Source organism: Tachyglossus aculeatus, chromosome 2 (assembly GCF_015852505.1).
Source record: "Tachyglossus aculeatus isolate mTacAcu1 chromosome 2, mTacAcu1.pri, whole genome shotgun sequence".
In the NCBI taxonomy this organism is placed as follows: Eukaryota; Metazoa; Chordata; class Mammalia; order Monotremata; family Tachyglossidae; genus Tachyglossus; species Tachyglossus aculeatus.
In genome coordinates, this window is record NC_052067.1 from 108,236,335 (window position 1) to 108,264,322 (window position 27,988).

The following is a 27,988-nucleotide window of genomic DNA, read 5'->3' on the forward strand; positions in this document are numbered from 1 at the left end:
AGTGCTTACTGTGTGCAAGGACTATTCTAAGCGCTTGGGAGAGTATAACACAACCATAAACAGACATGTTCCATGCCCACATGAGGTAAACCCACAGTCTAGAGCTGGGGGGGAGGCAGGGGGCTTTATGCCCACTCTTAGCTCTTTTGTATAATCATTTATTCAATTATGCACCCAGTTATTCATTTTGATCACTCTAAATATTTCTGTGCTTGTCTTCCTCTTTCCTTGTGGTCAGGGAAAGTCTCACTTCCTTGTTTTGTAATTCCCAGGTGCTTACTACAGTGCATTGCATCCTATGTACTACCATAAATGTTATTATTACTGTTACTATTGTCCCTGATCTAGCTAAATACTCTTAAAGGCTTGTAAATAAGCTAATTGTTGTACATACTACAGACCTCTCATCCATGAATCTATGTCAACCTTTCTTGAATATAAAAAAACCAAATTAGAATGTTTTATTACCTATGTTCCTGCTGTGTTAAAATACAGGGGAGAAATCCATTTCCAAAGTTAAAGCCCCTCTAATGATGCATGTTCATTATCAATCAATCCATCGATGGTATTTACTGAACATGTATTTATGGTATGGTATTTATACAGCATGTTCGAACATGGAATAAAACACAGTTTATTCCATCCTCTTGCTATTAATCTTCTCAGTGAAGCATGGCACACGGATTAGCATATAGACTGGTAATTTGATCAGGGTACCTAGCAATGCTATAAAAAAGTAAAGTTTTACTCTTGCTGTAAGAATCTTGTGCTCAAATTTCAGCACATTGTAGAGTTCATTCACTGGGATAACAGTACTGTTTATGTCTGATTTCATAATGTTATTTGAAGGCCTGGGGCAGAGTTTTAAGATCGGAACATCTGCCATTCGGTCATTATTTAGTCCAGAGAGGGGATTTTAATTAAGAATCAACATGCTAGCCCTCCAAAACAGGTCTTCTAACCATCACAACACATAATCACGGGATCATGGGAGTCGTTATTATGGGATGAAAATGGTTTATTCAGCCTACTTTGCATGGCCCAGTGCAATCTAGGGACCTAATTGGGTCATTTCTGCCATAAGGTCTTAAGCCCAGAGCGGGTTTGAGCCTTTGACATCACAACACTGTGTTTGTGTTCTGCAGAGCAGGCTGAATACATGTCTGGCTGTTGCAGCCCAGCCAGCTGAGGGGCTCCCATGTGATCGGGCAGCCAATCAATCAATCAATCAATCAATCGTATTTATTGAGCCCTTACTGTGTGCAGAGCACTGTACTAAGCGCTTGGGAAGTACAAGTTGGCAACATATAGAGACAGTCCCTACCCAACCGTGGGCTCACAGTCTCTGTCTCCGTGGGAGACAGAGAACAAAACCAAACATACTAACAAAATAAAATAGATATGTACAAGTAAAATAAATAAATAAATAAATAGAGTAATAAATATGTACAAACATATATACATATATACAGGTGCTGTGGGGAAGGGAAGGATGTAAGATGGGGGGGATGGACAGGGGGACGAGGGGGAAAGGAAGGAAGGGGCTCAGTCTGGGAAGGCCTCCTGGAGGAGGTGAGCTCTCAGTAGGGCCTTGAAGGGAGGAAGAGAGCTAGCTTGGCTAGCCAGGAAGCCATGAGAAGCAGCATGGCCTAGTGGTTAGAGCATGGGCCTGAGTCAGGAGGACTCCAGTCCTTGTCAGCTGTATGACCTTGGGCAGGTCACTTCACTTCTCTGTGCTTCAATTACCTTATCTGTAAATTGGAGATTAAAACTGCGAGCCCCATGTGGAACAGGGACAATGTCCATTCTGATTACCTCGTATCTACCCCAGTGCTTAGAACACTGCCTGGCACATAATAAGCACTTACCAAATACCATTTAAAAAAAAAAAAGTAAGTGGTGGAGAAAACCCAGCCTGGGCTGGCTTGTTGGAGTTGGTGGTGCTGGAGATCTCCTTTGGAAAGAACCGATGGCTGGTGAAATGCAGTGAACACACCCAAGCGCCTACTGTGTGCACTGTACTAAGCACTCAATAAATATCATTGATTGACTGATTGAGTGATTGATTGTTGGAAATAGTACTGGGGTTGGGAGTAAGAGGTGGGGTTTCCCTCTGTGGGGTGAAGCAGCTGTCCTCACTTCTTCAGCCATTCCCACCCCTATTGTGTCTCTTCACAGAGAATCAATCAATCAATCAATCAATCAATTGTATTTATTGAGCATTTACTGTGTGCAGAGCACTGTACTAAGCACTTGGGAAGTACAAGTTGGCAACATACAGAGACAGTCCCTACCCAACAGTGGGCTCACAGTCTAGAAGGGGGAGACAGAGAACAAAACCAAACATATTAACAAAATAAAATAAATACAGTAGATAAGTACAAGTAAAATAAATAAATAAATAGAGTAATGAATATGTACAAACATATATACATATATACAGGTGCTGTGGGGAAGGGAAGGAGGTAAGATGGGGAGATGGAGAGGGGGACGAGGGGAGAGGAAGGAGGGGGCTCAGTCTGGGAAGGCCTCCTGGAGGAGGTGAGCTCTCAGTAGGGCCTTGAAGGGAGGAAGCGAGCTAGCTTGGCGGATGGGCAGAGGGAGGGCATTCCAGGCCAGAGGGATGACGTGGGCCAGGGGTTGACGGCAGGACAGGTGAGAACGAGGCACGGTGAGAAGGTTAGTGGCAGAGGAGTGGAGGGTGCGGGCTGGGCTGTAGAAGGAGAGAAAGGAGGTGAGGTAGGAGGGGACAAGGTGATGGAGAGCCTTGAAGCCCAGGGTGAGGAGTTTCTGCCTGATGCACAGATTGATTGGTAGCCACTGGAGATTTTTGAGGAGGGGAGTAACATGCCCAGAGCGTTTCTGGACAAAGACAATCCGGGCAGCAGCGTGAAGTATGGATTGAAGTGGGGAGAGACACGAGGATGGGAGATCAGAGAGAAGGCTGATGCAGTAGTCCAGATGGGATAGGATGAAAACTTGAATGAGAAGGGTAGCGGTGTGGATGGAGAGGAAAGGGCGGATCTTGGCAATGTTGCGGAGCTGAGACAGGCAGGTTTTAGTGATGGCTTGGATGTGAGGGGTGAATGAGAGAGCAGAGTCGAGGATGACACCAAGGGTGCAGGCTTGTGAGACGGGAAGGATGGTAGTGCCATCAACAGAGATGGGAAAGTCAGGGAGAGGGCAGGGTTTGGGAGGGAAGACAAGGAGTTCAGTCTTGGACATGTGGAGTTTTAGGTGGCGGGCAGACATCCAGATGGAGATGTCCTGAAGGCAGGAGGAGATGCGAGCCTGGAGGGAGGGGGAGAGAGCAGGGGCAGAGATGCAGATCTGGGTGTCATCAGCGTAGAGATGGTAGTTGAAGCCGTGGGAGCGAATGAGGTCACCAAGGGAGTGAGTGTAGATCGAGAACAGAAGAGGACCAAGAACTGAACCTTGGGGAACCCCCACAGTAAGGGGATGGGAGGGGGAGGAGGAGCCTGCAAAAGAGACTGAGAATGAACGACCGGAAAGATAAGAGGAGAACCAGGAGAGGACGGAGTCTGTGAAGCCAAGGTTGGATAGCGTGTTGAGGAGAAGGGGGTGGTCCACAGTGTCGAAGGCAGCTGAGAGGTTGAGGAAGGAGAAGGAAACCAGCCACTTCAAATTTTAGTAAACAAAATCACATGCCTAATTAATTACTAATTAATTTAATTATTAACAAGTGAACATCCTCCCTACTCTCTCCTCTACCAGTGTTTCTGATCCCTTCAGGACTTTCTGCCTGCTTTGAAAATTTTCCTAATACCAAAGGTACATTCACTTGCCCTTCTCTGTCCTTCCAGCCCTGCTAGACTTCAATCAATCAATCAATCAATCATATTTATCGAGTGCTTACTGTTTGCAGAGCACTGTACTAAGCACTTGGGAGAGTACACCACAACTATATAACAGACACATTCCTGCCCACAGTGAGCTGACAATGTAGAAGGGAAGACAGACATTAATAGAAATAAATGAATTTTGGATATGTACATAAGTACTGTGGGGCTAGAGGAGGGATGGTGAATAGAGTAAGTCAAGGCAATACAGAAGGGAGTGGGAGAGAAGGAAATGAGGGCTTTATCAGGGAAGACTTCTTGTGATGTGCCTTCAATAAGGCTTTGAAGATGAGGAGAGGGAGGGCATTCCAGGCTGGAAGCAGGATGTGGGTAAGAGGTCAGAGATGAGGTCAAGGTTCAGTGAGAAGGTTGGTATTAGAGGAGTGAAGTGTGCAGGCTGGGTTACAGTAGGAGAGTGGCAAGGTGAGGTAGGATGGGGCAAGTTGATTCAGTACTTTAAAGCCTATGGTAAGGAGGTTCTCTTTGATACAGAGGTGGATTGGCACTGGAGGTTTGTCAGGAGTGGGGAAACATGAATTAAACGTTTTTGTAGAAAAATGATCTAGGCAGCAGAGTGAAGTATGGACTGGAGCGGGGAGAGACAGGAGGCAGGGAAGTCAACAAGGAGGTTGTTACAGTAATCAAAGCAGGAGAAGATAAAATGCTTGGATTAACTTGGTAGCAGTTTGGATGGAGAGAAAAGGGTGGATTTTAGTGGTGTTGTGAAAGTTTAACTGAAAAGATTTAGTGATAGATTAAATATGTGGGTTGAATGAGAAAGAGGAGTCAAGAATAATACCAAGGTGCAATCTACAGTGATGGGAAAGTCAGTGGGAGGACAGGGTTTGGGTGGGAAGATAAGGATTTCTGTTTTGGATGTGTTAAGTTTGAGGTGACAGCAGAATGGAAGGCAAGACTGTAGAGAGGGAGAGAGATCAGGGCTGAAGATGTAGATTTGGGAATCGTCCACATAGAGATGGTAGTTGAAGCCATCGGAGTGAATGGGTATAAATGGAGAATATTAGGGGCCCCAGAACTGAACCTTGAAGGACACCTACAGTTAGAGAGTGAGCAGCAGAGACGAAACCCATGAAAGAGACTGAAACTGAGCGGCCAGAGAGATAGGAGGAGAACCAGGAGAGGACAGTGTGAGTTCAGCCAAGGTTGGAGAATGTTTCCAGGAGAAGAGGGTGGTCGACAGTGTAGACTTGGAGACACTGGAAATGTTTTCTTGGACTGTCTGTCAAATCTGGAAGTATCTTTAAATATATGTGCATGTGATAGCCAAAGGAAAAAAAATCATTTGTAGCAAAAACTGAGTGGTAGTAAAGCCAATGTTTATATCAACAAGGTTGGAAAAACCACACAGTAGAAATAAAAATAGAATAATGATGAAAGATACAAGGATTCATACTGAACCAGATGAAAGCAGCTGCAAATAATTAAACCACTGTCTCCCTCCACCCCTCATCACACCACAAGAAAATGTTCAGAGTTCTCTGAGGGCCATTTCCTGAGAAATGAAGTATGTATAGTCTGGAAAACTTTATTCTTCTCCAAGTTTTTTTAATGGTATTTGTTAAGCAGTTTCACTTCACTTTGTGCAGTGAAAACTGCATTGAAAAATCACTGCACAAAGTGAAAATTTGGATAAAGGCATCAGACCTTTAGAAAAGGAAAAAAATAAATAAACCAAGTGAGGCAGTTATGGAAATGAATGCAATAAAGGATATTTTAACTGGGAAAGAATGGATTTCTCTTAAATATGTGGTTTAAAGAATTTCTTCTGCAGGGGAGAGAGCGGAGGAGGAAGCCATGGATTGATGGTTAATTTGGGATGGAGCAATAGGTGTGGTCAGGGAATGGAGGTGGACCTTCTTGGCAAGGGAAGTCTTGTGTGTAGTGGTTCAGATGCCAGAAAGCCTTATCTGAGGGTAGTTCCTATTTAGCTCCAACAAGGCCCCATTCTTGCAAGAGAAGCAGTGTGGCTTAGTGGAAAGAGCATGAGTTAGGGAGTCAGAGGTCATAGGTTCTAATCTCAGCTCCGCCACTTATCAGCTGTATGATTTTGGGCAAGTCACTTAACTTCTCTGTGCCTCAGTTACCTCATCTGTAAAATGTGGATTGAGACCGTGAGCCCCACGTGGGACAACCTGATCACCTTGTAACAACCCCAGCACTTAGAACAGTGCTTCACACATAGTAAGCATTTAAAAAGTACCATCTTTTAAGGAGACTCTGCTTTAGTGGGCCCTGGAGGAAAGCCTAAGATGTCCTGCCTCCTTGGAAGAAGCAGCATGGCCTAGTGGATAGAGTAGGGACTGGGAGTCAGAAGGCCCTTGATTCTAATCCCGGCTCCACCACTTGTCTGCTGGGTGACCTTGGGCAAGTCACTTAATTTCTCTTAATTTACCTCATCTGTAAAATGGTGATTAAGACTGTGAGTCCCCTGTGGGACAGGAACAGTGTCCAACCTGATTATTTAGTATCTACCCCAGTGCTTGGAACAGTGCTTGGCACAGAATAAGTGCCTAACAAATGCCATAAAGAGTCCCCCCCGCTAATTTCAGATATCCCATTTATCATCATCAGTGGTATTTATTGAGCACTTATTGTGTGCAAAGCACTGTACCAAGTGTTTGGGAGAATAAACATGTCTACTGTGCTTTCCATCTTCCATCGCTTCCTTGTACCACCATATGTCACCTCTGAATGCAGAAGGGACTCCACAACAAGTCTCTAAAGAGTGTGGAAGAGTTTAAATGTGCTTGTGACTTAGCAGGTGGGGGACCTGGTGAAAACTGGTGAATCTTGACAAAAACAGCACTGGCCCTTGGTGAGGAATGCTGAGATGTTTTGTTGGCATGAAGGGGAAAGCATTAACTGAGGGTGTGGAAGGAGAATAATAATAATAATAACAATAATAATAATAACATTTATTCATTCATTCATTCAATTGTATTTATTGAGCGCTTACTGTGTGCAGAGCACTGTACTAAGAGCTTGGGAAGTACAAGTTGGCAACATATAGAGATGGTCCCTACCCAACAGTGGGCTCACAGTCTAGAAGGGGGAGACAGAGAACAAAACCAAACATATTAACAGAATAAAATAAATAGAATAAATATGTACAAGTAAAATAAATAAATAAGTAGAGTAATAAAAACGTACAAACATATATACATATATACAGGTGCTGTGGGGAGGGGAAGGAGGTAAGGCGGGGGGACAGAGAGGGGGAGGAGGGGAAGAGGAAGGAGGGGGGCTCAGTCTGGGAAGGCCTCCTGGAGGAGGTGAGCTCTCAGTAGGGCCTTGAAGGGAGGAAGAGAGCTAGCTTGGCGGATGTGGGGAGGGAGGGCATTCCAGGCCAGGGGGATGATGTGGGCCGGGGGTCGACGGCGGGACAGGCGAGAACGAGGCACGGTGAGGAGACTAGCGGCAGAGGAGCGGAGGTTGTGGGCTGGGCTGTAGAAGGAGAGAAGGGAGGTGAGGTAGGAGGGGGCGAGGTGATGGAGAGCCTTGAAGCAGAGGGTGAGGATTTTCTGCCTGATGTGCAAAGCACTGTTCTAAGCTCTGGGGAGGTTACAAGGTGATCAGGTTCTCCCCTGGGGGGCTCACAGTCTTAATCCCCATTTTACAGATGAGGTAACTGAGGCACAGAGAAGTTAAGTGACTTGCCCAAAGTCCCACAGCTGACAGTTGGCAGAGCTGGGATTTGAACCCATGACCTCTGACTCCAAAGCCCATGTTCTTTCCCCTGAGCCACGCTGCTTCTCGCCAAGGGATTATGGGGGAGGCAGTTGATGGAAAACCAAGGATCAGAAGTTTAAATCTGAAATGATCAGCCACCAGAAAGGTTTTTGAGCAGGCCAGTGGTATCTTCTAATCTACCCTTGTGGAAAGATCATTTTGTTGCTATGTGTAGCGGGAAAGGCTAGAGGTGGAGGACTGTCAACGAGGAAGTTGCAGTTACTCAGTTCTGAGGTGATTAGAGCTGCAGCTTGTTAGAATAATAATAATGATAATAGTGATAATGGCATTTATTAGAACTTCTTATGTGTTAGTTTTACTATGTGCCTAATCACCTGAGAACTGGGTTATTGCAACTGCCTCTTTGACAGTACTTCTGTTTCTAGCCTATTACGCTATACACGGCATCAAAATGATCTTTCCAAAAGATCTTTCCTTTCAGTCTCCTGTTCAAAAGCCTTCCCAGTTGCCAATCATTTCAAGATTAAAAATTCTGATCTTCGGAGTGGGTCTGTGAAATGTTGCTGAGGAAGAAATGGTAGGCCTGCCCACCAAGAGAGAGAAGAAACCAAGATCACTCCAGTGATATAAATGTGTGGGACAGAGAAGGGAGTTTGCCATTGACAGTGACAAGAACTGTGGAGGAGGAGATATAGAAGAGAGAGGAAGGGGAGGAATCCAGTTTTGACATGTTAATAGGTGGTGTTGGGATATCGAAGTATTGTTGTCCTAGAGGCAGGAGGACAAATTTGACTGCTTTTCACTTTCAGGATATTATTGGAGTTATCAATTTGGGTGAAAGCCACACGCAGGTGATAGTTGAAATTTTCTGAGCCGATGAACATCCATAGAAGAAAGAATAAAGAGCGAAGAACCTGATTATGAGCCTTGATTAAAGTGAGCAGATATGCTGCACCAGGAAGGATGATCATTATATTTTAACAATTATTCTGACATCCCAGATTTCGGAAGATGAAAGCAAGGAGCAAAGAGGAAATGTTTTAAGGATGCAGTAAACCAAAACCTCAGGTGATGCTAGATCCTAGCTGAAAACTGGGAATCGATAGCTGCGGTTAGATCAGCATGGTATACAGCTATCAAGAAAGAGTGGCTCTTTTTGAGCAAAAGCGTCAAAAGAAATGAGAATAAAGAGGCAAGAATAAAACAGTGCCAAGAACTGTAAACATCAAACATGACAACACAATAACAGACCGTCTTTTAGTATGCAAAATGTATCCAAGACTGTAGGTCCCACTTCGGCTCTTCTAGTCATGAAGGCCATGAAAGATACAAAGGATACATCTAAAATATGTCTTGGGCCCCATTTAATCTGGGGTGGAGGCCTTGGCAGAGACAATGGTGGCAGCTGTAGCAAAGAACTCTAACCCTCTTTGCAGCCCACAACCCTGCTTAATGATAGCTTAAGAGAAGCAGCGTGGCTCAGTGGAAAGAACATGGGCTTTGGAGTCAGTGGTCAGGGGTTCAAATCCTGGCTCCGTCAATTGTCAGCTGTGTGACTTTGGGCAAGTCACTTAACTTCTCTGTGCCTCAGTTACCTCATCTGTAAAATGGGGATGGTGAGCCCCCCGGGGCACAACCTGATCACCTTGTAACCTCCCCAGTGCTTAGAACAGTGCTTTGCACATAGTAAGCACTTAATAAATGCCATTATTATTATTATTATTATTATTATTATAGCTGCAGCAGGTGAAGGGAAACCACAACCAATTTGGTGTGATCTTTGCCCAATTAAATTAGTTCCAGCCTTCCTGTTGCCTTCATCATGTATCTGAGTGTGTGTTTTATCATACCTGTCTGAATGCCTCAGTACTTCCCTCTCTCTCTTCCTCTCCCTCTATCTCCCACTCTTCTCTGTCTCACTCCTTTACCCTATTTCCTAGTTTCTCTCTCTCTCATTCTTTTTGCATCCCATTTTCTCTCTTTCCATATCCCTGTCTCTCTCTCTCTCTTATTCTCTCTCAGTGCCTCTAACCTCTAGAGGCCCTCTTTCTATCCCACTTAACACTCAAAAAGATAAGGTCACCTTTGCCTAGATGCCACTAACAGACCAGGTATTCAACCAAATCTTCAATTCTTTGTTTTGGCTACTAATCATTGCTTTGTCTATTAAGGGCCATTTTCATGTTGTTTGTTTCAGATATTACAGGAAAAAGAGGAGAGGCTTTTGGTAGAAAGGATATGAGTTCAATCAATCAATCAGTGGTACAAAGCGCTTAGGAGAGTACAATACAACAGAGTTGATAGACACGTTCTCTGCCCACAAGGAGCTTATAGTCCAGAGGGGCAGACAGACATTAAAATAAATTGTGGATATGTACATGATTGCTGTGGGCCTGAGGGTGGGTTGAATATAAAGTACTTAAAGGGTACAAATCCAAGTGCACAGGTAATGCAGAAGGGAGAGGGAATAGGGGAAAAGAAGGCTTAACTGGGGAAGACAACTTGAGGAGATGTGATTTTAATACAGCTTTGAAGTGGGGAGAGTGGTGGTATGGCATATATGAAAAGAGAGGGAGTTCCAGTCTAGAATGTCCTCAATATGTCCAAGACTAAACTCCTTATCTTCCCTCCCAAACTCTGCCCTCTCCCTGACTTTTCCATCACTGTAGATGGCACTACCATCCTTCCCATCTCACAAGCCCGCAACCTTGGTGTCATCCTCGACTCTGCTCTCTCGTTCACCCCACACATCCAATCCGTCACCAAAACCTGCCAGTCTCACCTCCACAACATCACCAAGATCCACCCTTTCCTCTCCATCCAAACCGCTATCTTGCTTAATTTCTCATCCTATCCCAACTGGATTACTGCATCAGCCTCTTCTCTGATCTCCCATCCTCCTGTCTCTCCCCACTTCAGTCTATACTTCACACTGCTCCCAGATCATCTTTGTGCAGAAACGTTCTGGGCATGTTACTCCCCTCCTCAAAAATCTCCAGTGGCTACCAGTCAACCTATGCATCAGGCAAAAACTCCACACTCTCTGCTTCAAGGCTGTCCATCACCTCGCCCCCTCCTACCTCATCTTCCTTCTCTCCCTCTACAGCCCAGCCCACACCCTCTGCTCCTCTGCCACTAACCTCCTCAATGAGCCTCATTCTCGCCTGTCCTGCCGTCTACCCCTGGCCCACGTCCTCCCCCTGGCCTAGAATGCCCTCCCTCCGCACATCCGCCAACCTAGCTCTCTTCCTCCCTTCAAAGCCCTACTGAGAGCTCACCTTCTCCAGGAGGCCTTCCCAGACTGAGCCCCCTTCTTCTTCTCCCCCTCCCCATCCCCCCCGCCCTGCCTCCTTCCCCTCCCCACAACACCTGTATATATGTTTGTACAGATTTATTACTATATTTATTTTACTTGTATAGATTTACTATTCTATTTATTTTGTTAATGATGTGCATCTAGCTTTACTTCTATTTATTCTGATGACTTGACACCTGTCCACATGTTTTGTTTTGTTGCCTGTCTCCACCTTCTAGACTGTGAGCCCATTGTTGGGTAGGGACTGTCTCTATATGTTGCCAACTTGTACTCCCCAAGCGCTCAGTACAGTGCTCTGCACACAGTAAGCGCTCAATAAATACGATTGAATGAATGAATGAGGGTGGACATGGGCAAGGGTTGGCCATAAGATAGATGACTTGAAGGTACAGAGAGTAAATTGGCATAGAAGAACAAAGTTTGCAGACTGGGTTGTAGTAGGAAATCAGAGACGTAAGGTAAGAGGGGGTGAGGGCAAGCTACTGAGTGCTTTAAAGTTAAGGGTAAGGAGTTTCTGTTTGATGTCTAGTGGTGGGTGATCAACTACTGAAGGTTCTTAAGGCACGGGGAGATATGGACTGAATTTTTCTTAGAAAAAATGATCCAGGCAGCAGAATTTAGTATGGTCTGGACTGGGGAGAGACAGGAGGCAAGGAGGTCTTTGAGGAGGTTAATCAGTAGTCAAGCTCTTGGATGAGTATAGCAACAGTTTGGATGGAGAGGAAAGGCCCATAAATGTTGTGGCTAGAGAATGGGAGGGTATCAAGTGCTTAAAGGATGCAGATCCAAGTGCAAGGGCACAAAAGGGAAAAGGAGTAGGAAAAATGAAGGCGGCTTTGGAGGAGTTGTCATGTTAGTAAGACTTTTAAGGTGGGATGAGTCATGGTCTGTCTGATATAAAAGGGGAGGGATTTCCTGGCCAGAGAGAAGACATTGGCAAGGGAATGGCAGCAAGATAGATGGGCAGAGAAGCAGCGTGGCTCAGTGGAAAGAGCATGGGCTTTGGAGTCAGAGGTCATGGGTTCAAATTCCAGCTCTGCCAACTGTCAGCTGTGTGACTTTGGGCAAGTCACTTAACTTCTCTGTGCCTCAGTTCCCTCATCTGTAAAATGGAGATTTAGACTGTGAGGCCCCATGTGGGACAACCTGATCACCTTGTATCCCCCCAGCACTTAGAACAGTGCTTTGCACATGGTAAGCACTTAACAAATACCATCATTATTATTATTATGAGACTGAGGCACAGCAAGTAGGCTGGTACCAAAGGAACAAAGTATGCAGGTCAAGCCATAACAGGAAATTAATACAGGAGTTAGTTAATACCACTAAGCATTACTTAAAGTGTTACTTTTAAAAGGAAGCAATTATTACAAAATGTTATCACATAAAACTTTCCTAACTGTAACATAATTGCATTTGTTTCCTTTATAGCTATTTCAGGTTTTTTACACAAATTGAGTGCTTGAGCACTGTATCCTCTTTTAAATATTATATTCTGTCTAAGAATGTTACTCCTAAGCTCTTGAATTCCCTGGAAATGATTGAGTTTAGGTAATTCAAGTTGACAACTATCAACTATTCTTTTTCCCTAGGCTGAAATTCCCTTCAGGGATAGGTCCCAGACTTGGAAAATGAAAAAAAAAATCCAAGTTTCAAATCCAACTTCTTATCCTGTCATTTTTTTTCCTGTTGTTACAAAATGTCTTTTCTCTCTTTCAATGACTGGTAACCTAGGTGATCCAAAATAGCCTTTCCTGCATGTTTTGACATTTATTACATTGTCCTAAATTAGGAATACGGTTTGCTAATAGGTTAGCAAAGCAATAGGGTAGGCAACAACATTTCAGGAAAAATAAGGGCTGACCTGCCTGGAAGTGGGAAGATGGGTAGGTCACTTCCCAAGATCTTTGCTAGTCCTTTTGAATCTATAGCTTGGTCTGTGGCTTTTCTCTCTAAAATAGGCTGGCTCTCTGAGGCTCAAAGACATCTCAATTCCTTTGCTTCCCTCTATTTTCATGTTGGCACAGAACCTGTTATGCCATCTGTCATGAACATTTTAACTTGAGCAGTGGCAAAGGCTGAGTTTTCACTTTCTGTTTTCTCCATGAAATAGCCAAATAGCTCACAGTGGTTTCTTCTCTGCCCAGAGGGACCCTTAGGTTTGTCTTGAGTGCATCGAACGTGGTCTTATGTCCTATTTCTTTTCATCCAACTTTTTGTATAGCTTTTTTATTAGTTCCCAGCAGGAACATTGCCTGCAGCCTTTTCTCAGTATGTAACTCCACAAACCTCCTTTTCCCTTAATTGATCAATTTTCCTGCTCAAAAAATAGACATCATCAGATATAGTGCTTGGTGGCTTCTTTGAGATAGCATTAACTCCATCTGCTTAGCCTGGTATTAGGCTTCCACCCTGGAGGCTTCCCCCTTCCTCCCACCCAAGGAAAAAAATAAATGATTTAAGTAAAAGAGTTTTAAACCAAGTTGTATCACTACTGGGTGGTTAATTGAGAAACTTGCTAATGTGTCCTTTGAACTTTTGGTTGCCCCTTTCTCAGAGGAACAGCTAATTCTTTGTTTTAATGGTGGCATAAAAATCTCAGTTGGACTCCATGTGACATTATTGGTGCTTTAAGGATGTAAATAGCGTTTTTTTATTGTGTTCTTTGGCAGTTAGAATAGATGAAAAATCAAATGATGGAATAATGGTGTATCAGAAGCAAATTAGTAGTCTGGAAGATTCCTCTTGTCCATAGATCTCAAAGCACTGTATTTTTGATCCTAATCCTTGCTGAAGTGGATGTGTCAGATGGTCAGAGAATCTTAGAATCCAGAAGGGACCTTGGTTAAATCCATTTCTAAACCACCCAGGACAGATGCTTTTCTATCCTATTTAAAAAATCTCCAGGGATGGAGATTGCATTCCAGCATTTAGTCCCTTTTAAAGTCAACAAGTTTTTCTTTATGTCTAATGGAACCCTGTCTTGCTGCAATTTAGGGGTGTGGTCTCTCTGTTCTCTGAGCTGGAGAACACCTAATCAGAATCTCTCTCAAGAATACTTTACTGAAAAATGTAGGTTACTCCATCTAGTCTTATCTATTGACTTATCTACCTATCTGTGTTTGTGATTTATATCTACGTTTGCACTGTTTAATTATGCATAGTCATCAATCTATTTTAGTTTATCTTCTCCACTGAGAACAGGGATTGAGTCTTATACTTCTTTGCTATGTTCCCGAACCACCCACTAGGTGCTCAATACAGTGTGCTCCGCATCCAATAAGGAGCTCAGAACAAAGCTTTGCACTGAGTGCTCACTACAGTGCTGGACAGTCTTTACAATCAAACTTTGTTGACCTCATTTTACTGTAGAAGAAATTGAGAGAGAGAGAGAGAGAGAGAGAGAGAGAGTATACACAAGAGAGTGAGCAAGAGAAAGCTACACTACCTGATCTATCCACACTAGAGTCAATGTTTTGACTATTAGACTTTTGAGAGTTATGTATTACAAATATTGTTCATCTACGTTACAAAACACTGTACTTTAAATGGAAAACATAATTGAAGATGGTCTCTGGCACAGGAAACCTATAATCCTTTTCCATCCGTCATCCAGTCCTAGTCCAGTAACAGCAAATTCCCCAGTGCTCTAAATGTTTAGAGTTCCCGTCTCCACTTCACCCACCCTGCTGCTCCCAGCTGGGTTGGAAGGGCAGAGTTTGGGCATCCCAAGCAACACTCTTGGAGGTGGCGGCCAAGGCCACGCACCCCAAAATGACTTGGACCTGTTTCATGGGAGGCTCGAACTACCCAAACCATTTCACCTGGTGCCCGCTCCTGGGGAGGAAGAGGGATGGATTCTCACTGCCTTACCCCCCGGTCTTCCAAGATTAGCCGTTTGAGAGACAACAGGATCTAGACTGTAAGCTCCTTGTGGGCAGGGAACATGTCTACAGCTCTATCATACTCTCCCAAACTCTTAGTATAGCATCTCGCACACAGTAAGTACTCAATAAATGCAATTGATGGATTGACTGATTGATAGTTGGAGGTGAGTGTGGAGGAAAAGCTGACATAACTGTTCTTTTCCAAGGATTTGCAGGATGGCATTCTTCTAAGATTGACCTTGCTCCGTTGACCGATTTGGCCAGGGTTAAAGTGTGAATAGTTGAAATCTTTATCAAGCTAATTGTTCTAAATAGCACAGAATTTGAAGCAACTATTATTCCCAAAGTCACTGACTCCTCTAATGTTCTTTAATAAAAAATACTAGAAAGCCCAAACCCAGCTAATTTAACCTCTGCTTGATTCCCATTCTCTGGAATTTTGATTAAGATAGTACTAGATTTTAAATAAAAGGATGGATCTAAAATACAAAACTCAATTGTTATTGTCACATCCTACAGACACTTGTGTATTTTGTAAGCAAGAGATACAACAAGCATGCATCAGTGCAAAATGCTCTCACTTCTTTCTTTCTTAATTTTATAAAGTTTATAATGATGAACAAGTTCATTGGTTATTGAGGTAGACAGATGCTGTCTGATTAAAGAGCTCCAGAGTCAATTCTTGATTATCTATGGCAATGGGAGAAAGGGATGGGTGGATAAACAAAGCTGTACATAAGCAAAAAATTTTATTTTATCAGCTTCTTCCCCTCCCCAACTGAACTTTTCACCAGAGCTGCTAACAAGTACTAATATCACCTGACTTAAGTCTCACTAATGAGAGACAAAATGCCCAAAAGGGAAACAGCAAGAGGGAGAAAGAAGAGAAGCTAAAGGTCTGATAGTTATCCATCGTGATCGTCAAACCAGCAAGCATCTGGGCCCCTCGAGGCTACAGTGCACTGTCTTAGGTGCTTTAACTTTTCCAGAGTTTAGATCAGCAATGGTTCCTATTCCCAAGGAGCAACTGGCTTAGTTTCAAGACTTAAGTTGGTGAGATCTCTCAAGATTTCAAATCTGGAGGCTATATTTTTCATCTTTTAACCCTGCCCTCCCATCACATACACATACATGTCTTGGGGGAAACAGCATGTCCTAGTGCAACAGAGACACAGCCTGGGAGTCAGAGGACCTAGGTTCTAATCCTGGGTCTGTCACTTGCCCATCATTTGACCTTGAGAAAGTCACTTAACTTCTCTGGGTTTCAATTTCCTCATCTGTCAAATGGGGATTCAGTTCCTACTTTCCCTCCAGTTAGACTGTGAGCCCCGTGTGGGACAGGGATTGTGTCCAATCTGCATATACTTTATGTACCAAGGGCTTAGCACAGTGTTTGGTACATATTAAACCTTTAACAATTATTATTATTATTTTCATTACTATATTCTTTCCCATTTTCCCTTTTTCACTCCATCAACTACTTTGCTATCTCCTTTGTTTTTTACTAAAAACATCACTCACCATCACCTTCAACCCAGTGATGGTTGTGTTTCTGGTCCCTCTGATGCCTCGTGGAAGATAGCGGCATGGGATGGGAAGAAGGCCAGTGGAATGGTGCTGGCTGAGAAGTTCAGTGGGAAAGATGGTGCTTTTGTAGATCATATATTTTTATCTGCTGATAACTTCCAGGTTCTGCTATTTATATCCAACAGCAGAAACTGTGTCTTTAATATGAGTTTAACTTTTAGTTGGGAGGGTAAGATACCTGTCTTATCTGTTGGCTTCTCTTCTGCTTTGCAATCCCTAATTTTTAGGGTGTTCCACAAGGCTCCATTTCAAAACCCTTTCTCTTTTCTTATTTTAGGAGTTTGGTGGAGGGGAATAGATGGATGTGGGAAGTGTGAGATAGAAATAGCATGACCTAGTGGAAAGAGCAGAAGGCCAGGAGTGAGAGGACCTGGGTTCTAAGCCCAGCTCTGCCACTCGCCTGCTATGTGACCTTGGGCAAGTCACTTAACTCCTCTGTGCCTCAGTTACCTCATCTGCAAAATGGCAGTTGATACCTTTGCTCCCTCCTGCTTAGACTGTGAGCTGCACGTGGGACATGGTTATCTTGTATCTACCCCCAATGCTTAGTACAATTTTGGTACATAGTAGGCACATAATAACAACCATTATCATTATTATTATTATATTATTTTTTATCAAGCTACACACACTCTCTTGGGAAGCTCATTTGTTCACATGGCTCCAACTTCCACCTTTATGCAGACAACTCTCAAATCTATCTCTCTAACCTGCCTCTCAAGTCTACCTCTCTAAGGTACAATCTCGCATTTCTAATGGCTCCAGATGATCTCTACTTTGATGTCCCACTGCTTCCTCAAACTAATATATCTCACCTTTCCTCCTCCTCTTCCTCTTCCTCTTTCTTCTCTTCCTCCTCCTCATCCTCTTCCTTCACCTCTTCCTACTCCTTGTACCTTCTCAGTTGACACCATCACCAGCCTCCCAGTCCCAGAAGCCCACAGCCTTGGTGTCACTCTTAACTCCTCACTATATTCCAATTGTTACATTAAAACTACTGCCTAATTATGCTGGTTTGCCCTAGTAATAATTGTTATAGCAACTGTAGTGTCTGTTAAGCAACTACTATGTGCCAAGCACTGTACTAGGCACTGGGGAGTTACAAGGTATTCATGTTGGACAGAATCCCTGTCCCACATAGGGCTCACAGTCTGAGGGAGAACGATTGGATCTCCATTTTACAGATGAGAACACTAAGGTAAACAGCAGTTAGGTGACTTGCCCAAGGTCACACAGCAGACAAATGGTGGAACTGGGGTTAGAGCCCCGGTCCTCTGACTCCCACATCCATGGCCTTTCCACTAGGCCATGCTGCTTCTACCTCACATTTCCAACAGTGCTTGGCACATACTAAGTGCTTAACAAATGCCATCATTACCAGTGCTTAAAACAGTGCTTCACACATAGTAAGCATTTAACAAATACCATCATCACTATTGTTGTTATTATTACTACTATTGCTACTTCTACTATAACTATTACTCCGGCCTTCAGGACATCTCTACTTGGATGTCCTGTCATCACCTCTACCTCAATATGTCCGAAACGGAACTCCTCATCTCCCACCCAAACCCTGTCCTCTCAACGTTCCCATCCCTGTTGGCAACACTACCATCTTCCCTGTCTCACAACCCCGCAAACATCTTGACTCATCTCTTTCCTGCAAACTGCGTATTAAGACAGTGTCCAAATCCTGTTGGCTCTATTTTCTCAACATTTCCAGACTTACACCCCACCCTCTCTGAACAAAGTGCCACCACGACGGGTCAAGCACCATTATACCCTTTCTTGGCTGCTGCATCAGACTTCTCACTGACCTCCCTACTTCCAGCCTTTCTCCTCTGCAGTCCATACTGCCCATATAGTTGTCTAAACTATCTTTTTGTCCACATCTTCCCACTCTCAATTAATCAATGGTATTTATTGAGCTCTCACTGTGTGCAGAGCACTGTACTAAGCTCTTGGGAGAATTCAGTATAACAGAATTGGTAGAAATGTTCCCTGCCTCAAACTCCTCCAATATTTACCCATCCGTTTCAGCATCAAGCAGAAAATCCTTCCAGAGAGCTTTTAAGCACTAGTCAGCTGTTACCCCACTACCCATCTCATTCCTCTCCCATTACTATCCAGCCCAAATATTTTGCTCCTCTCATGTCAGCGTTCTTACTGTACTTTAATCTCCTCTTTCTCTCTTTCTTCCCTCTGTCTCTCCCTCCTTCCTTCTCTCCTCTTTCTCTCAGCCCCCTCCCCCCCTTCCACATCTTGTCACACCCTCTCTCCTGCCCAGGACTTCTTCTCCCTTTGTATCTAGAAAAGCAGCGTGGCTTAGTGGAAAGAGCACAGGCTTGGGAGTCAGAGGTCATAGGTTCTAATCTTGGCTCCTCCACTAGTCAGTTGTGTGACTTTGGGCAAGTTACTTAACTTCTTGGTGCCTCAGTTACCTCATCTGTAAAATGGGGATTAAGACTGTGAGCCCCACGTGGGACAACTTGATGTCCCTGTATTTACCCCAGCACTTAAAACAGTGCTTGGCACTTAGTAAGCACTTAATAAATATCATCATCATCATCATCATCATCATCATCTGACAGACCAACATTTTCCCCATATTCACAGCCCTAATAAAAGTGTATATCCTAATTTCTCATCTCTCCCACTCTATTTTCTCTCCCTTTTACATCCTCTAAGGATTTTCACTTAGCTGTTTGATACTCACCCCATCCCCACAACACTTTACTCTGTGGATTCCCCCAGTCATAATTTATTTTAATATCTGTCTCATTTGCTATATTGTCAGCTACTGTAGGACGGGGATCATGTCTACCTACTCAAGCACTGTAAGCGCTCAATAAATACCAATGATTTAATTGCACATTAAAGTGCATTGCATTTAGAGGGAGCTCAATACATGCTTTTGCTACTACCACTGTTGGGACTTGGGTGGTGATGGTGGGGTTGGAGGTGGCACTGGGGCAAGAGAAGAGTAAAAGGAAAAAGTGGGGTTTGATCTAAGTCTGATGAAAGCAGCCAGTTGGCCAAGAAGCAGTGTGAGAAAGCACAAAACATTTAGGAACAGTATGGATGGGATTAGGACTGGAGTCTGAGAGGAATCCCAGAAGTCTGGAGAGGTCATGGGTGGCCTAGGGGATGGCTTGGGGAAGATGACAAAGAGGGATGGGTGCTTAGTACAGTGCTCTGCACACAGTAAGTGTTCAGTAAATACTATTGAATGAATGATTGGATGAATGGGCTGGACCCAATAAAGCAGCTTAACTTGGGAGGAGAGATTGGCTTTCTTGGGCTCTTTTCAGGAACAAGTGATAATCTGGAGACATGGTACTTCCAGACATAGAGGTACATCATTGAAGACTATGATCTCTCCCTCCTAGGCATGTTCATATGGATGATGGATGGTGTGGATGGTTCTTGGGCCATCCAGGCAACTCAGAACTATTCTGTACCACAGAACAATGAGGCAGATAATAATAATAATAATAATAATAACTTTTGTTAAGTGCTTACTATACACTGTTCTAAGTTCTGGGGAGGATATAAGGTCACCAGATTGTCCAACTTGGGGCTCACAGTCTTTATCCCTATTTTACAGATGAGGGAACTGAGGCATAGAGAAGTTAAGTGACTTGCCCAAAGTCACAAAGCTGATAAGTGGCAGAGCCGGGATTAGAACCCGTGACCTCTGACTCCCAAGCCCGGGCTGTTTCCACTGAGCCATGCTGCTTCTCTTGATGAAAGATGAAAGGCAGATGAAAGATTTAAATTGAATGTCTGGCTCAGTGACCCTGTATTTAGCATCCTAGGAAACTGAAAGGGAGAAACAAGGTCTCTGCATGCAATAAACACTAAAAATACAATTTATTGATTATATAAGGGTGTCAGACCATTGAGATAATAATAATAATAATAATAATAATAATAATAATAATAATAATTGTGGTATTTGTTAAGGACTTATCTTGTGCCAGGCACTGAAGTAAGCGCTGGAGTAGATACAAGGTCATCAGATTGTCCCACGTGGGGCTTACAATCTTAATCCCCATTTTACAGATGAGGTAACTGAGGCACAGAGAAGTGAAATGACTTGCCCAAAGTCACACAGCAGACTAGTGGTGGAGCCGGAGCTAGAACCCAGGTCCTTCTGACTCCCAGGGCTGTGCTTTGAACAGATGAGAATATCCAGCAAATTGGAGATATTGAATTTTTTGATCCTACTCTTTTACTCATTAATTTCCCCAATGCATTGTTGTTTTCCAAGACTTAAGTGGAATGAAGCATCCTCATGATTTGTCTAGTCATAGACAGAGATTTCCTTTCTGTTAGGCAGTAATACCAATAATACATGCAAACCTTCTTTTTCCCCTTTTAGGAAGACAAAGAGACAAGTCATTATATTGGTGAGTTAGTGAGATTTATTCTGCAGAGCTGAAAGCCTCTCACATCGTATGTATGTCATAATTTCATTAACTCTTTGAAATATTAAATTTAAATCTTTAAATCTTTGCATTAGGAAGGTCATGATTTTAATTTTTTTCTGATAAGTGAATGAATTTGCTATGTACAGGAAAGTTGAAGCTATTTATGAGTGTGTGCAGAGTTTAGAGAAAAAGAAGAGAGGAAGAATCGTGAAAAGATGGAAACCAGTGGGAGGAGGAGGGAGAGTGAGAGAGAGGTTCAGAGGAAGAGGGAAAAAGTTCACTTTACTAACTTGCTTTGGTTTTGTCTTCACCTGTACTCATTTTCAGACATTTTAGAGAGTTTAGTTTAAAAATAGACTGAATTTATCACGTGTGAGTGAGCGTATTACTCCCAAGAGGGTGTTTTCTATGTCCAAATGGTAGAATAGCAACCATTTGCATTCTGGAAGAGATAATTTACCTCTCACGAGAGAGCACTTTACTTCTCAAGAGGGTGTTTTGTTCATTCTAGTTCATGACAGAATTGGGCCTGATAGTTCCATGCAGGTTAGCAAAAGTTACATCTTGTAAACCAAAGAGGAAGGATAATTAACGGAGAACAATCTGTGAGCCTCTAGATGTGGTAGAGAAGCAGCGTGGCTCAGTGGAAAGAGCACGGGCTTTGGAGTCAGAGGTCATGGGTTCAAATCCCGGCTCCGCCAACTGTCAGCTGTGTGACTTTGGGCAAGTCACTTCACTTCTCTGTGCCTCAGTTCCCTCATCTGTAAAATGGGGATTAAGACTGTGAGCCCCCCGGGGAACAACCTGATCACCTTGTCACCTCCCCAGCGCTTAGAACAGTGCTTTGCACATAGTAAGCACTTAATAAATACCGTTATTATTATTATTATTATTATTACTTGAGGGAGAAGACCAGGAATAAAGTTCAGGATGCCCGACTCTATTCCCCTAGAAACCTCCCCCATGCTTTATCAATACGATTTATCAAATACGATTGATTGATTGATTTATCCATGCCAAACCATGAAGGCATTAGGAAACTAAATCTGCAGATCAGAAACAGTTACAGATAGTTTGGTCTTCTGTTAGAGCAGGGAATATTTTAATTTGTAACTGCTCACTGTTCTGTCAATTTACTTCTTAGATACTATTCATTTATTCATTTGTTCATTCAGTCATATTTATTGAGCGCTTACTGTGTGCAGAGCACTGTAGTAAGAGCTTGAAAAGTACAATACAGCAGTAAAGAGAGGCAATCCTTGCCCACAGTGGGCTCACAGTCAGGAAAACAAGTATGGGTAGAGGTGTCATTTTTGATGTGTTCCCTTTCTTATTTTCTTGGAAGTCAAGCCTTTGGCTCGCAGACCGAACAGTCACGTTTTTCTCCCTCAGAGGACTCACTATCAGTGAGTTAATTTCATTTTGTCAATCGACAGTGAAGCTTTTCGGTTTTTCAGCAGCAATCCTAAAGGCTGGTAATGTTCAACCAAGAGCGATGGCTTTTGTAAGAGGGAATTTTCATTTTGGGTTTTCATTTTCCGTGGAGGAAAGAGGTTAATCTGCAGGTGCAAAAGAAGGCAGTCTGAAAAATTCCGCGTCCTTCACAACTCTGGTGACCCCATATTGTACATATTGCTGTACATATTGTAATATGAGCAAGATTCTTAGCCCCATTAGCATCTATTTAAACTTCTGCATGGTAATGTATGTAAATACCTGAATCCCTCAGCTTCACTGCTGGCAAACTCGAGTGTAAACCGAAGGATGTGGTTCCTAAAATTCTGCTGTGCACTGTGTTGTTTGTAGTCTAGAGGAACAGCATGGCACAGCGGATAGAGCACGGGCTTGGGCATCAGAAGGTCATGGGTTCTAATCCCAGCTCCGCCGCTTGTCTGCTGTGTGACCTTGGGCAAGTCATTTTACATCTCTGTGCCTCAGTTACCTCACCTGGAAAATGGGAATTGAGGCTGTGAGCCCCAGGTGGGGCAAGGACTATGTCCAAGTCTATTTGCTCTGTCCATCAGTGCTTAGTACAGTGCCTCACACATAGGAAGTGATTAACAAATATTATTATTATTTGTTTGCAGATTGGGCTTGCACTCTTCCAGTGAGACTGAGCTAGAAGCATTTCTTTAGGGAGAAAGCTCCCTGGAGTTCTGCAGGACTCGGATAATAATGATGGTATTTGTTAAGCACTTACTATGAGCGAAGCTCTGATGGGCATCAGCAGTGACTGTGGTGGTGAAGTTATTATCGTCCCCATGGCTTTTTGGGCAGGGTTGGCCGTCAGTTATCAGGCATGTTCTCTGCCCCACAAGTGCCATATGGGGCAGGGCCATGTGCAGGAGCCCACCACAAAGTTTCTGGCTTGCCCCCATAGGGCAGTAGCTAGAATTGGTCTCTGCAGTGATGAGTCCATCTGTGGTGTCTGAAAATAACAGCAGCACCAGTTTGTATTGCTAGTTGTACTGCATCAGAGACGTGAGTTTGGTGAATGCATGTGATAGGTGTATTTCAGGGAATAGATTTTTGTGGGTCTTTCTCTGCAGAGTGGTGTGTATCAATTCTGAGTTTGATTCTTCATCTTTTGGTCTCTTTTATCCCTCTTTGCGGTCTCGCTCTTAATCTGTCTGTGTCTCTTCTCGCTCCATCTCTGTCTCATTTTGGGGTCTTGATCTAGGTCTGTCTGTCTCTCTGTCACTGTCAGTTTTTCTTCCAACTGCTCTTTGTCTCTGTCTCTGTCTCTTTTCTTCTCTCTCCCTCATGTCTCTCTTTATTTTCTGGGTTTTTCCCCTCTGCCTCTGGGTCTCTGCTTCAGGAGGAGATCTCCATCTCTATGCGCACCTCTTTCTTGATGTTCTGCTCCACTTATAGAAGGCTTGTCTATCCCACTTCCCAAGGTTCATTGACACCAGTCCTAAGGGTCAGGGGCTGGAGAGGTGTTGAAAGCAGAGTGGCCTAATGGATAAAGCATAGGCCCGGGAGTCAGAAGGTCATGGGTTCTAATCCCGGCTCTGCCACATGTCTGCTGTGTGACCTTGGGCAAGTCACTTCACTTCTCCGTGCCTCAGTGACCTCAACATCTTTTGTTGTGTGTCTCCCCCTTCTAAACTGTGAGCCCGTTGTTGGGTAGGGACTGTCTCTATATGTTGCCGACTTGTACTTCCCAAGCGCTTAGTCCAGTGCTCTGCACATAGTAAGCGCTCAATAAATACGATTGAATGAATGAATGAATGGGGATTGAGACTGTGAGCCCCACGTGGGTCAGGGACTGTGTCCGACCCGATTTGCTTGTATCCACCCCAGCGCTTGGTACAGTGCTTAGCACATAGTGAGCACTTAAGAAACGGCACAATTATTCTAATTACTATTAGCAAGTAGCGCGGCTGCCCCTCTTGTGATCGGAGGAGGCTGCGTTGGGTCCCTGGGCCCGGGGCTCTCGTCCTCCCTCCCTGTGTGGGGAGGGCGCTGATCCAACCCTCAGCACCGGACCCCCGCCCGGACCCCGGCCCAGTCCTCATAATAATAATAATAACAATAATGATGGCATACGTGGCTCAGTGGAAAGAGCACGGGCTTTGGAGTCAGAAGTCAGGGATTCAAATCCCACCTCTGCCACTTGCCAGCTGTGTGACTTTGGGCAAATCACTTAACTTCTCTGGGCCTCAGTTCCTTCATCTGTAAAATGGGGATTAAGACTGTGAGCCTCACATGGGACAACCCAATCGCCTTGTAACCTCCCCAGAATTTAGAACAGTGCATTGCACATAGTAAGCGCTCAATAAATGCCATTATTATTATTATTATTATTATTATTATTAAGCGCTTACTATGTGCAAAGCACTGTTCTAAGTGCTGGAGAAGTTACAAGGTGATCAGATTGTCCCACGGAGGGCCTCACAGCCTTAATCCCCATTTTGCAGATGAGGTAACTGAGGCCCAGAAAAGTGAAGTGACTTGCCCAAAGTCACACAACCGACAAGTGGCGGAGCAGGGATTAGAACCCATGACCTCTGACTCCAAAGCCTGTGCTCTTTCCACTGAGCCATGCTACTCATCGGCAGACCCCGACCGGCCGTGCCCCCGCCTGCAGACTCCAGCCCGGACCCCCTCCAGGACCCCGGCCCATCAATACTACTACTACTACTACTACTACTACTACTACTACTACTACTACTACTACTACTAACAACAACAATATTGATGGCATTTATTAAGCGCTTACTATGTGCAAAGCACTGTTCTAAGCGCTGGGGAAGTTACAAGGTGATCAGGTTGTCCCACTGGGGGCTCACAGTCTTCATCCCCATTTTGCAGATAAGGGAACTGAGGCCCAGAGAAGTGAAGTGACTAGCCCAAAGTCACACAGCTGACACTTGGAGGATCTGGGATTAGAGCCCATAACATCTGACTCCAAAGCCCGTGCTCTTTCCACTGAGCCACGCTGCTCATCCGCAGACCCCGGCCCTCCGTGCCCATCCCGTCCTGGACCCCGGCAGCAGGCGGCCCCGCTGCAGATCCCGATGTCGGCTTCAGCCCTTCCCCACTTTTCGGGGCCTCTGCGGCGTCCATCCGACTCCCTGCAAGAGCCCCTTCATTCATTCGTTCAATCCTATGTACTGAGCACTGACATTCATTCAATTGTATTGATTGAGCGCTGACTGTATGCAGAGCACTGGACTAAGCGCTTGGGAAGTGCAAGTCGGCACCATTGAGAGACAGTCCCTATCCACCACCGGGCTCACAGTCTAGAAGGGGGAGACAGAAACAAGATAAAACAAGTAGACTGGTGTAAATAAAAATCAAAATAGTTAAATAGAATTATAGCTATATCTACGTCATTAATAAAATAGAGTAATAAATATGTACAAATATACAAGTGCTGTGGGGAGGGGAAGAGGGTAGGGCTGAGGGAAGGAGTGGGGACGATGGGTAGGGGAGGAGGAGCAGAAGAAAAGGGGGGGTCTGGGAAGGCCTCCTGGAGGAGGTGAGCTCTCAGTGGGGTTTTGAAGGGAGGAAGAGAGCTAGCTTGGCGGATGTGTGGAGGGAGGGCATTCATTCATTTTAGACTGTGAGCCCACTGTTGGGTAGGGACTGTCTCTATATGTTGCCAATTTGTACTTCTCAAGCGCTTAGTACAGTGCTCTGCACATAGTAAGCGCTCAGTAAATACGATTGATGATGATGATTCATTCAATCATATTTATTGAGTGCTTACTGTGTGCAGAGCACTGTACTAAGTGCTGTGGAGAGTACACTATAACAATCCGACAGACACATTTCCTGCCCGCAACGAGCTTACAGTCTAGAGGGGAGCTTCGAGTGTAGCGGGGGCTCCTAGGCCTGTCCAGCCCGGGAGGAGCCTGGCACGGCCAAGGACAACGCCGCTTTTCGAGGGCTTCATGTAGGTTCCATGCAAGAAGTCCTGCCCCTCAGGCGGGCCCGCCGACCGGGTCTCCGGGCTCCCAGGCCGCGGCTCCCCGCTCCGACCGAGGGGGCTGATAATCATCCTCGTCATCATAATGATAATAACGGTATTTGTTAAGCGCTTACTGTGTGCCAAGCACTGTGCTAAACGCTGGGGAGATAACAGGTCATCAGGTTGTCCCGCGTGGGGCTCATAGTCTTAATCCCCATTTTACAGATGAGGGAACTGAGGCACGGAGAAGTGAAGTGACTTGCACAAAGTCACCCAGCTGATAAGTGGCATGGTGGGGATTAGAACCTCTGACTCCCAAGTCTGGGCTCTTTCCACTAAGCCATGCTGCTTCTCAGCTGCGTGACTTTGGGCAAGTTCCTTTACTTCTCTGTGCCTGTTACCTCATCTGTAAAATGGAGATTAAGATTGTGAACCTCACGTGGGACGCCCTGATGACCTTTTATCTACCCCAGCTTTTAGAACAGTGTTTGGCACATAATAAGCGCTTAACAAATGCCATTGTCATCATCACCTAGGGAACGGGCCACACTGGTGCTGCCCGGGCAGGAAACGAGGAGGGTCGCCGCAACTGGCAGCAGCTCTTCACTCTCCCCACCCCGCCCCCACCCCTTGACCATACTGCCCTTCCCTCAGGCTCTCCATCCAAATAATAATAATAATAATAATAATGGCATTTATTAAGCGCTTACTATGTGCAAAGCACGGTTCTAAGCGCTGGGGAGTTTACAAAGTGATCAGTTTGTCCCACGGGGGGCTCACAGTCTTAATCCCCATTTTACAGATGAGGGAACTGAGGCCTGAGGAACTGAGTGAAGTGACATGCCCCAAGTCACACAGCTGACAAGTGGTTGGAGCCAGGATTTGAACCGATGACCTCTGACTCTAAAGCCCGGGCTCTTTCCAGGGTCACCTACTCCAAACACACGACGCTTCCCTCACCACCTAGCAGACACATCAGACCTCAGCCAGCTGATGGGCAGTGGGGTCTTGATGCTAACTTTTTTTAAATGTTATTTGTTAAGCATTTACTATGCCACACTCTACTAAGCACTGGGGTAGATACAGGCTAAGCAGATTGGACACAGACCCCATCCCTCATAAGGCTCCCAGTCTTAATCCTCACTTTTATAGATTAGGTAACTGAGGCACATGGTAGTAAAATGATTTTTCCGAGGTCACACAGCAGACAAGTGGCAGAGCTGGGAATATAATCCAGGTCCTTCTGACTTCCGAACCAGGGGCTCTATCCACTAGGCCGGGCTGCTTCCCCACTGACCGCTCAGCTGTCTATGCATCATAGGCATTGCCTATATTTTCATTTTTTTATTTTCAGCTGAGAGCTATTTCATGTTCTATTTGCCAGTGGTTGCATGCGGCCCGAGGGATCTGTGGACAATGTTTTCTGCTCGTAGACACAGAGGAGTGGTTCAGTCCCTAAAAGCGTTGTTTAAAAATGAGCTGAAATAAAACCAAAGGCATAGTAATTAGCTGGCTTGCTATAAGAGGGTGCGTTCTATTTAGCTACTCTGGATGTTATTTAATAAAAGGTGATATGGTCGTAAAGATTGCCCATAAAGAGTTTGGAATATGCAAACGTTTTCTGAGGGTTGAGTCTCCCTGTGAACAATCAGTATTTATGGGGAGCTAGAGAAAATGGTTTTTGGCAATTGTTAGTGGGTTTGTGATTCTGAAATCCTGGTGGTATTAGTGTAGTAATGCCACCAGTTTCATGCACCAGACGAGATCCCATAACA